The 12,400-nt window shown below is 48.2% G+C and overlaps 1 protein-coding gene across 1 annotated transcript in view; it reads right to left on the reverse strand.

Moving 5' to 3' along the window:
* LOC127584739 (phosphoinositide 3-kinase adapter protein 1-like) overlaps nucleotides 1-12,400 on the reverse strand; it is a 112,487-nt gene that overhangs the window by 73,550 nt on the left and 26,537 nt on the right.

Consider the following 12,400-nt stretch of genomic DNA (forward strand, 5'->3'; position numbering starts at 1 on the left):
TCCCTTGTCTTGTGATCTTGTGACTTGTGGATCAGCACCTTCTTCAAACTTCAGTGGAGAAACTGACTTCAGCTGGTTTATAGAATTCACTTCTTAAACACATGGCAGAAGTGAAGCAGCGAGCAGTTGTGGGAGTGACCAGAGATATTGATGCAACCAGGGAGTGAGGAGAAAGCAGCAAGGGAACTAGAGGAGAAAGCAGCGAGTAAATGAGAGAGAGGGAATGAGAGAGTGAGAGGAGAGCGAGCAGCAAAAAAACCCCAGAAGGAGTCAAGAGACCAGCCCGAGTGACGGGAGCTCGGCCCAGCAGGAGCAGCGAGGGAAGAGGACAGCAGGTGGATAAAAGCAGCAAGGAAACAAGAAACGAGAGTGCGCCCCGGGAGCTGAAGCCGTGGCTGGTGTGGTGCGTTTACTGAGGTCAGCGACTGGATGCTGAGGGGGGCTTGGGACAGGGACATAATTTCAGCAAAAAGCTACAGGTGTAGATCCACAATTACAACAAATCCTCTCACACACACGCACACACACACACACGCACACACACACACTCACACACACACACACACTCACACTCACGCACACTCACACGCACACTCACGCGCACACACGCACCCACTCACTCACACACACACACTCACACACACTCACACACACACGCACACACTCACACACTCACACTCACGCACACTCACACGCACACTCACGCGCACACACGCACCCACTCACTCACACACACACACTCACACACACTCACACACACGCACTCACACACACGCACTCACACACACGCACTCACACACACGCACACACATGCACACGCACACACACTCACACACACTCGCACACACACTCGCACACACACACACACTCACGCACACACACACTCACACACACACGCACACACACTCACTCTCACACACGCACACTCACACACACGCACACACACACTCACGCACACACTCACGCGCACACACACACTCACGCGCACACACACACTCACGCGCACACACACACTCACGCGCACACACACACTCACACCACACTCACACACGCACAGAGGAACACACAGGGACACAGACAGACAGACAGACAGACCCACACACACACACACACACACACACTCTCTTCCCCCCCCCCCCCCCCCCCCCCCACCCCCCCCCCCCCCCCCCCCCCCCCCCCCCCCTCCCCCCCACCCCCCCCCCCCCCCCCCCCCCCCCCCCCCCCCCCCCCCCCCCCCCCACAGCCTCTGCTTGAGAACTGCCTCAGTTGCAGACTTCTCCACAGAAAGATCCAAGTGGACCCAGACAGGAGATTTGCTCCTGAACTTCTCCCGAGACCCACTCTAGACCCATTACATTAAAAGAGAAAACTTCCACAATTACCTTCAGCAACTGATAATTTGATGGCTTCACACCAACAATAGGGAATGCTTACAGAGGCAAGATGGTGCTTGGCTTGAGTCCCGATCGCCTACACTGATTTCTGAGTGCTTGACACTGCTTTCAGGATTGTTATACACAATTATTGTGTGCTTGATCAGCGTAATTCCTGAGAGCACACATATTGTTAACTGCAATGTTATGATAGCTGCACTTTTTGAGCAGTAATTGCATTGTTCATTGACTGCAGCTATTAGCAGGGGTCCCAATGGCACTACTGTAGGCACAGCCTTGAAGTCAGTCTGCTGTGCAGGTGCTGGAGGTGTGGTGTCCTGCGTAACAATCAACAGGGATAAGATAAGATTTCTTTATTAGTCACATGTACATCGAACACAGTGAAATGCATCTTTTGCATAGCATGTTCTGGGGACAGCCCCCAAGTGTCGCCACGCTTCCAGCACCAACAAAGCACGCCCACAACTTCCTAACCCGTACGTCTTTGGAATGTGGAGGAAACCAGAGCACCCGGAGGAAACCCACGCAGACACGGCGAGAAGTACAAACTCCTTACAGACAGCAGCAGGGAATTGAACCCGGGTCGCTGGTGCTGTAATAACGTTATGCTAACCACTACACTACCGTGCCTGACCAACCATTGGTGAGCAGTAGCATCAAGGTTTAGGAGGTTCTAGAGGTTTAGGAGATGAAGATCAGGCCTCTCGATATGGAAAGAGCAGGGCAACAGGTAGTTTTGGAGGTCAGTGCTGGGAGGTAGGCAGAGACCCTGGATATTAATGCTGCAAAAGTTCAGCAAATGGATTTCCAAATTGGAAATCCCACCATGTGCAGCAGCCTCACTTTCTGGAGCTCAGTTCACGACACCCCACCGCTGGTCACCTTGTTCCTAACATTACAGCAAGCCTCCACTGCTCGCACACACCGTCAGCTATCCCACTACAAATGGCACATCACCCATGCTGCGTGACTTTCAGTAATTCACAACCCTCCGTCCTGCAGATGAAGGTGACAAATCCAGAGGCAGGAGGAACTACGTATAAAGGACGAGATGCACCTGCCAGTGCCACACAGGAGACAGCGCTGGCCATCTTGGAAGAAGCCATTCCTTCTCACATCCCACTTCCTGTTTCTAACTGAGGTCTGAAGTTGGTGTAAGTGTGCACCATTCCCCTCATCCTGACCGCAAAACTCACCTTTAACCTGCTTTCTTCTCAGGTACCTGCTCCCCCAGTGCAGGAAGGCCAAGACAAGAATAATGATGGAGACTCACTGTCAACTGATCTCCCAGTGGGAGCCCCTGGGTCAGACAGAGGCTGCACACACTGCTGAGGAAAGCCGAAGGGAAGGAATAGCATTGGAGGGGGAGACATCGAGCACAAGAGACCAAAAGCACGTGTTAGACAACAGTGCAGCATGTAACGGTCACACAGTGAGATGTCCTACTCGTTATCTCCAGAGGATTTCAGTGAGGATTCGTGGCAGCAGGATGCACAACTAAAGCTTTGTCGTAATGAGAAGCCTCCCAAAACTTGTGTGGCAGGCAAAAGTGGTGCAAATCATTAGAATTTCAAGCCAATTTTTAAGCGAATGTATCGTCAAGGGAGGCGGAGGAGCGTTTACAGGACTGGACCACATTCAGGGATTCATGTTCAGATCTGAATGAATATGTCACGGCCGTCACTGACTTCATCAAGACCTGTGAGGATGAGTGTGTGCCTTGGAGGACATACTGAGTCTTCCCAAACCAGAAGGCTGGATGAACCAGGAGATTCGCAGTCTGCTGAGGACTAGATCTGTGGCGTTCAAGACCAGCGATCCAGAACCCTACCGGAAGTCCAGGTACGACCTACGGAAGGCCATTGTGAGAGCAAAAAGGCAATTCAAGTTGAAGCTAGAGACATAATTGGATGCATGATAACTGTGGCAGGGTTTACATGCCATTACTTTCTTATAAGGCAAACCTAACATCATAAGTAGCAGTGATGCTTCACTTCCTGATGAGCTCAATGTCTTTTAAGCATGCTTTGAAAGGGAGAATAACACTACACCTGTGAGAATCCCCACAGCATCTGGCAACCCTGTGATCTCTGTCTCAGAGGCCAACGTCAGAATATGCTTCAAGGGGCGTGAACCATCACAAGGCATCAAGCCCCAACAGTGTACCTGGCTGGGTACTAAAAATCTGTGCCAACCAACTGGCTGGAGTGTTCAAGGACATCTTCAACCTCTCACTGCTGCAGTCGAAGGTTTCCACCTGCTTCAAAATGGCATCAATCATACCGGTGCCCAGAAGAGAAGGGTGAGCTGCCTCAACAACTATCGCCCAGTAGCACTCATATCTACTGTGATGAAGTGCTTTGTTGGTTATGGCTAGAATTAACTCCTGCCTGAGCAAGGACCTGGACCCGCTGCAATTTGCCTACCGCCTACAGCGGACGCAATCTCACTCGCTCTCCACTCCACTTTGGAGCACCTAGACAACAGCAAGACATACATCAGGCTGCTGTCTATCGATTACAGCTCGGCGTTCAACACCATCACCCCCTCAGTACTAATAACCAAGCTTCAAAACCTGGGCCTCTGTACCTCCCTCTGAAACTCAATCTTCGACTTCCTTTATCAGGAGACCACAGTCAGTGCGGATCGGTCGGTAACATCTCCTCCTCACTGACAATCAACACAGGCGCACCTCAGGGATGCGTGCTTAGCCCACTGTTCTACACTGTCTACACTCATGACTGTGTGGCTAGGCACAGCTCAAACACCATCTATAAATTCGCAATGACACCACTGTTGTTGGTAGAATCTCAGATGGCGATGAGGAGGCGTTACAGGAGTGAGGTAGAATCAGTTGGTTGTGTAGTGTCGCAACAACAACCTTGCACTCAACGTCAGCAAGACCAGGAATGATTGTGGACTTCTGGAAGGGAAGTCGGGAGAACACACACCAGTCCTCATTGAGGGTCAGCAGTGGAAAGGTGAGCAGCTTCAAGTTCCTGGGAATCATCATCTCAGAGGATCTGTTCTGGCCCAACACATTGATACAATCACGAAGAAGGCATGCCAGAGGCTCTACTTCATTAGGAGTTTGAAGAGAACTGGTAATGTCACCAAAGGCTCTACATATGTACAGAGGAGAGCATTCTGATTGGTTTGCATCATCGTCGGGTACGGAGGCTCCAATGCGCAGGATCACAAAAGGCTGCAGAGGGTTGTAGACTCAGCCATCTCTATCACGGGCACAACCCTCCCCACCATCGAGGACATCTTCAAGAGGCCGTGCCTCAAAAAGGTGCCATCTATCATTAAAGACCCTCGCCATCTGGGACATGCCCTCTTCTCGTTACTACCATCAGAGAGAAGTACAGGAGCCTGAAGACCCAAACTCAATGTTTCAGGAACAGCTTTCTTCCCCTCCGCCATCAGATTTCTTAACAATCCGTGAACACTACCACATTATTCTTTTTTACACTATTTATTTTTTGTAATTTATAGATTTTGTCATTGCACTGTACTGTTGCCACAAAACAACACATTTCACATCATACGTCAGTGCTAGTAAATCTGACTCTGATTCTACCATTTCCTGAAAGGTGCAAGAATAAATTTTGAGGTTGCAGAAATATGGATATTGAATACATTAATGACAAATTAGTGAAGAATATTTAAGTGAGAAGAGAAAGGAGAAGTCCTGGGCATCCTAATATAGTCAAGACATTAAGTCCAAGGATAGGGTCACCGGGTGATGCCAAGAATGAGGAAGTAAAGGCTCGAGAGAGAGTGGAGAGCAGATGACGAAAAGGTGAATCATATTTAAAAGAAGAAGAACTCATAGATTGAACAGAGAAGAGCTATGTCCCCAGGGTGAGGGGGCAGTGATGCAGATTCATCAATTTAAAACACACTGCAGAAGTGGGGAGAGGGTGGAAGGGGAGTGAGGACACAGGTGAGATGAGGCAATGAGATTAGTTTCAGATTGCTCTAGCACATTAGCTCAATGATCAACCCTGACAATTCATGAACCCTCAGGGGTGTAGCCACATGAACATAAAGTGCAAAACACACGAAGATTAACAATTCCAGTTCTACATTCCTGTACGTCCGGAAACCTTCATTGCTGCCACTGCATTGAGAGGACAGGGGAACCCTCAACTCTATTTACCAGACTTTACTCTGGGATATTATACGTTAAAAAACCCTCGAATAAAACTCCTGTAAATGACCTAGATCACACCTTGGAAAACTGATTACAACTACAGGCCACGTTTGAGATCACTGACAGTGGGGCCTTGCAAAACTTGTTTGAAAGCTCTTATCTCACCAGGTTACATCCGAGATTTTCCTTACTAAGTAGTAAGGGCTTTTGGTGAAAGGCTTTTTACTTCACTGATTCATAAAATATCACAGCACAGGTGGAGGCCATTTGGCCCTCCATGGCTGTGAAAGCTCTTTGAAGTAAACTGGAGACATAAGAGACTGCAGATGTTGGAATCTGGAGCAACAGACACAAAGCGCTGGGGGATCTCTGATGCTCAGGCAGCATCTGAGGAGGGACACAGACAGCTGATGTTTCGGTCAAGACCCTTCATCTGGATTGAAATGTAGAGGGGAGGTGGAGGACCTTCTTATACTGGCTATCTCCTTCGGTCCAGATGAAGGGTCTCGACCCAGAACGTCAAAAAGTACATTTCCCTCACAGATGCTGCCTGAGCCATCGAGTTCCTCCACTTTTTTGTGTGTTGGTCTTTCAATAGGCTGTCTAATTAAATCCATTGTGCTGCTCTTTTCACAAAGCATTGCAAATTCTGCTCTTCAGCTGTTTATATACCATTCCCTTTTTAGACTGCATCTACTTCTACCACTGCAGTACAGATCGGAAAAAAATGAAACAAAATAAATCTCTTTACTTTCCCTGAGCTCTTTTACTCATTCCCTTAGATCCACATCATCTGGTTAACCACCACTTTTGGTAGTGGAGTTGTTTGTCCATACTTGTTACAACTGATGTTGTAAAAAAAATTCCAGGAATCTATACGGACGTGCTGAGCTTGTTGGAGAGGCTAAAAGCAGCTAGGAATATTAGAAATGATTTTAGTTTATCTTCTAATGCTCTGAACGAGCGAGTTCAATGTTGTGAGACAGGATTGCTCACAGTAAGCACTGGATTAATTTCCAATGGCAGAACAGCAGTAAAGCGGAGAGAGATGACCACACAATTTAATGTGATCAAGAACAATTTACACCCTGGAGCAGGAAGAAGTCTATTTGCCAACAGAAACAGCCAAGGGGGTAATGGAACATAAATCTAAAAGAACAGAAACATGCAAGACCTACCCACAGATCCTGGCGACTGGGAGAGATACAGAGAATGGCAAAAAGTGACAAAACAGACAGCAGCTACAGATAGTGAAGATGGAAAGAAATGCAAGAATTTTTATTTCAGGATTATATTCTGAGAAAGAGCATGGTAAGGAGAATGTGGAACAATTTCAAGTTGATTTTGGTGGCAATATTCTAAATGAAGATAAATATTGGACATGATGAACAATTTGCATCAGAGGAAACAGACGGCATGGCGGACATCTCAAGGCAATTAGTATCCAACCTGGTGGTCGGGCTCACCAGGACAAGAGCAAGCTAACAGAAAAGAAGAAAAGCAATGGCCCTGAAGTAGTTCTCAGGGCCAGAAAGTTTCCATCCATGGGTTTTGAAAGAACAAGGAAAATGCCCCATCTATAATCTCCAGGAAGCATTTCTTAGCTGGGGAATTTCCACAAACCACTGAGATTTAAGCAAGGTGAGAAGGGGGAGACCAGGGAATTACCGCTAAGAAATTATTAGGACCATTACAGAGTATAAAATAGCAACAATAAGGGAAGTAGCAGACCCCTGCAGCAGTTAACCCCCATCTTACCATGGCCAATTAGTTCTGGTAATAAACGTTGGCCCTGCCTGACTTCCATAGCTTGTGTACATACAATAAAATAACTTAGTGACTAAACAACTACAAAGATTTTCCTTGATCAGAGACAGCTCATGCCAGCGAACCTGATCAAGCTTAAGGGGTGAAAGGCTTTTATATGGACTTCCAGGGAGGCTTTTGATAAAGACCCTCCCAAAAACCGTAGACTAAAGTTGTAACTCAAGGAAGTGAGCTAACAGTGAAACCAGCTGATGCCATGGGACGGAGGGGGGATAATGGGCAGATATTCCCATGTAGGATACATTGTTCACTGTATATTGAATGACCTACATGAGAGGATAACAGGTATAAATCCACTAACACAAAGATAAAAGACATTACAACTGGTGCAGATGGAAACATTACATTCCAAAAAGATATCCACTGTGCAAGGGCAATGTGGCCAATAGATTTTTACCTAGGCAAATATGAAGTCATCAAGGTCAGACTTAAAGAGTAGAATACTTTCTAATTTGTCAAAACCTAGAAGCACTGGAGATCCGGAGGTAATGGAAGGCTTTTATATCTCTGAACTCTTTCAATTTTAGTTAAGTGATGGAAAGGCCTTCTAGTACCTATGGCCTTCCAGTCCCCAGAACAGCTCATGGCGTTCAGTCCACTGTGCAAAGCCACAGCTGGTCCATACCTGGAATGCCATGAGCAGTTCTGGGCTCCACGCTTCAGAACAAATATGCTGGTCTTGGGGAGGATAAATTTACCAAAATGATGTTTTGACTCCACAAGTTAAATTCTGTGGAGAAGATAATAAACAAGAGCTGTATTCCCTGGTGTCCTGGTTAACAGCTAGACCTTAAACAACACAAAGCAGACAAATTATCTGGATATTATCAGAGCTGTGTGTGGGAGATTGCTGTATACAAACTACATATCACGCTCCATGTTACACTTTAGAGGAATCCCTTTGACTGTAAAGCACATGGAGATGTCCTGAGATGTTGAACAACATCAAATGAATGCAAGACATTTATTCCTTACAGCGGCCACAGTACCTAACATCTTTGTGTTGTTACTATGGATATTGTCTCGTTGCTCCCACCCTAGCCCATTGTCCACCCCACTCTCAACCGCGTCCTTAATTAATGGACTGGCAATCAAGCTGTTCAATCCAAAAATAAGCAGATACTTCCTGTTTCCACTCTGAGATCAGCCAGCAACTCATCAGCCACTCCCGCCTTCAAAGCTGCAACTCAATGCTCAGAACACGTTGCATATCAGGCACGTGAAATTACACAGAAAATACAAAACAGAAACAGGCTACTCAGCCTGAACAGTCCTGCCGGGATTTATCTTATGATCATGCTGTAATCCCAAACCCATGTGTCCACTCTGTCCGTGCATCCCTCATTCTCCCATCCTCCAAACTATTTCTAACTGGTGACAAGGCCCCAGCTTTAATGCTTTCCATAGATTCACTCATGCACAAAAAGTTTCTCCTGACTATCATCTTCCGGATAAGCCCATCCAACCTCACCCGCAATGAGAAGAATGAGGTGGTCACGGATTGCGTCATCTGTAACACCGAGACCAGCCACTCAGTTACTCAGGTGAGATTAGTCTGGATTGGCATCATGGTCAGCACAGACATGGTGGGCTGAAGGGCCTGTTCCTGTGCTGTATTGTTCCGTTCTATGTTCCTGATACATCCATGCCAAGATTTCCTCAACCTGAGCAGTGAATGGAGATCTTACTCTCTTTCCCGCCTATTTCTTTCCATGGTCACTCAATGCTTATAGACCATTAGACCATAACTGTCACTAAGAGACACCGCCTGCTTCCTTGACCTATTCCCACTCACCAGCCAAATCTTCCTCTTGGACCCCCATACGAGCTGGCATCATAAACAGTTCTCTCCCCTCACTTTGGTGTCCTCCTCTTCAAAACCTTTGCCATTACCTGCTCCTGGGAAACACTCTCTGCCTCTGTCCAGTCTCTCCCACTACCAACCTTTCCTCCTCAGGGTTAATAAATGTACTGTCACCCTTCAGATCCAAGCCCATCTTTCCTCAAGCTCCACATGTGAATCCCTCCAATCTGGGGCTAAACAAACCTAAATGGCCCTTATCAAAGTCATAGATAACACCTTCCATTGCTCTGTACACAGTGAAATAAGCTCCAACTCCTCACCCTACCTACAGCACACGAGATTGTCTGCTCCCCTCCTCAGGGACACGGCTCTCAATTAATTATCCTTTTAGTGAGTCAAATGCAGCCAGAGAATCTCCTGCACTGGCTTCTGTTTGTGACCTGCACTGCCCTCTATCCCTGCCCCCTGAACCATTATTCCTCTTGTACCCCAAAGGTCTCTCTTCCACCATCTCAATGTCGTCAGTCTAGGTGTGGAGCAATTTCCTCCAGTTCAACATCAAGGACGCTGCAGCCACCAAGTCTGCTGGTTGCCACAAACTCCGCCCCCAACTACCGACTCCCTTTCTTGTTTGCCTCTTTCTCAGGCTGAACAGACTGTGTGCAATCTCATCATCCTGTCTGACCTTGAGCCAAGTGTTCAAACTGACACCTCCCATGCACCAGGCATTGCTCCGTAGGTAGCGTCTACAGAGACTAGCGGTGTCCCACAAGGATCGGTTCTGGGACCTCTACTTTTCATGATATTTATTAATGACTTGGACGAGGGGGTAGAAGGGTGGGTTGCCAAGTTTGCAGACAACACAAAGGTCGGTGGTGTTGTGGACAGTGTGGAGGGCTGTCAAAGATTGCAGAGGGATATTGATAGGATGCAGAGCTGGGCTGACAAGTGGCAGATGGAGTTCAATCCGGAGAAGTGTGAGGTGGTACATTTTGGAAGGAAAAACTCCAAGGCGGAGTATAAGGTTAATGGCAGGATTCTGGGGAGTGTGGAGGAGCAGTGGGATCTGGGGGTTCATATCCACAGATCAATGAAAGTTGCCTCACAGGTGGATAGGGTAATTAAGAAAGCTTATGGGATGTTAGCTTTCATAAGTCGGGGGATCGAGTTTAAGAGCTGTGAGGTAATGATGCAGCTCTACAAAACTCTGGTTAGACCACACTTGGGGTACTGTGTCCAGTTCTGGTCGCCTCATTATAGGAAGGATGTGGAAGCATTGGAAAGGGTGCAGAGGAGATTTACCAGGATGCTGCCTGGATTGGAGAGTATGGATTATGAGGAGAGACTAAGGGAGCTAGGGCTTTACTCATCGGAGAGGAGGAGGATGAGGGGAGACATGATAGAGGTGTGCAAAATATTGAGAGGAATAGATAGAGTAGACAGCCAGCGCCTCTTTCCCAGGGCACCAATGCTCAATACAAGAGGGCATGGCTTTAAAGTAATGGGTGGGAAGTTCAAGGAAGATATCAGGGGGAGGTTTCTCACCCAGACAGTGGTTGGTGCATGGAATGCGCTGCCTGGGGTGGTGGTGGAGGCTGATACATTGGTCAAATTCAAGAGATTATTAGATAAGCATATGGAGGAATTTAAAATAGGGGGATATTTGAGAGGAAGGGGTTAGTTAGTCTTAGGCGTGGTTTAAAAGGTCGGCACAACATGGTAGGCCGAAGGGCCTGTATTGTTCTATGGTAGCGTCCTCACTACTGTGTCACAAGATGCATTCACGGTCCATTCTGGAGACATGAGCTCAGAGCTATGGCAATGTTGGAAAGTCTTTCAGATGACATTAAACCCCCAGTAACTCACTCCCACTTGTTGCAACTGTTCCCAAAGATTCCCCTCAGTGCTGTGACCAATGGTTACCACTTGACTGTGACATAGGAGAGACTGAAGATGCTGGAAATCTGAAGCAACACACACAAAGTACTGGAGGAACTCAGCAGGTCAGGCATCATCTATGGAGGGAAATGAATAGCTGAGGTTTCGGGCTGAGGCCCCTCATCAAGACTGGAAAGGAAGAGGGCAGAAGCCAGAATAAAAGGGTGGGAGGAGGGGGAGGAGCACGAGCTGGCGGGGGATAGGTGAGTCCAGGTGAGGGGTGGTAGGTAGGTAGGAGGTGGGGAGTGGGAGTGATGTGAGAAGCTGGGAGGTGATGGGTGGAAGAGGCAAAGGGCTGAAGAAGATGGAATCTGATAGGAGAGGACAGTGGACCGTGGAATAAAGGGAAGGTCGGGAACCAGAGGGAGGAAGGTGTGGGTGAGGGGCAGGTCATGAGGGTGGGGGAGGGGAAAGAGAAGGGGTAACAGAGCCAGAGGGATAAGGGAAAACAAAGGGAGGGGATCAGGGGGACCGGTTACTGGGAGTTAGAGAAATCGACGTTGATGCTGTCAGGTTGGAGACTACCAATACGAGGTGTTGTTCCTCCAACCTGCGTCTGGCCTCAACGCAGCAGTAGAGGAGGCAGTGGACAGACATGTCAGTGTGGGAATGGGAAGTGGAGTTGGAGAGGCTGGCCACCGGGAGATCCTGGCTGTTACAGCGAACGGAGTGAAGGTGCTCGATGAAGCGGTCACCCAATCTGCATCAGGTCCCACTGATGTAGAGGCGGCGCACTGGGACGACCAGATGCAATAAATGACTTCGATGGATTCACAGGTGAAGCGGTGAATGTTGGTGAGGGAGGAGGTGTAGAGGCAAGCGTAACACTTTGCACTGCTGCAGGGATAAGTGCTGGGAGGGAGATGAGTGGGGAGGGATGAGCAGCCAAGGGAGTCACGGAGAGAGTGATCCCAGGGGAGGGGAGGGGAGGGGAAGATGCGCTGGTGGTGGGATCCCGTTGGAGATGACGGAAGTTACAGAGAATGATATTTTGGATGTGGAGGCTCATGGGGTGGTAGGTGAGGACAAGGGGAACCCTGTCCTGTTATGCGGGAGGGGAGGATGGGCTGAGGGCAGAGGTGCGGGAAATGGAGGAGATGCGGGTGAGGGCTGCATTGATAGTGATGGAAGGGAAACCCCATTTACTGAAGAAAAGAGGACACCTCGGATGTCCTGGAGTGGAAAGCCTCATCATGAGGACAGGTGCAGCAGAGACTGAGGAATTGGGAGAAGGGAATTGCATCCTTAACAAGTGACGGGGTGGGAAGAGGTGTAGTC

Source organism: Pristis pectinata, chromosome 30, assembly GCF_009764475.1.
Source record: "Pristis pectinata isolate sPriPec2 chromosome 30, sPriPec2.1.pri, whole genome shotgun sequence".
NCBI classification, from domain to species: Eukaryota; Metazoa; Chordata; class Chondrichthyes; order Rhinopristiformes; family Pristidae; genus Pristis; species Pristis pectinata.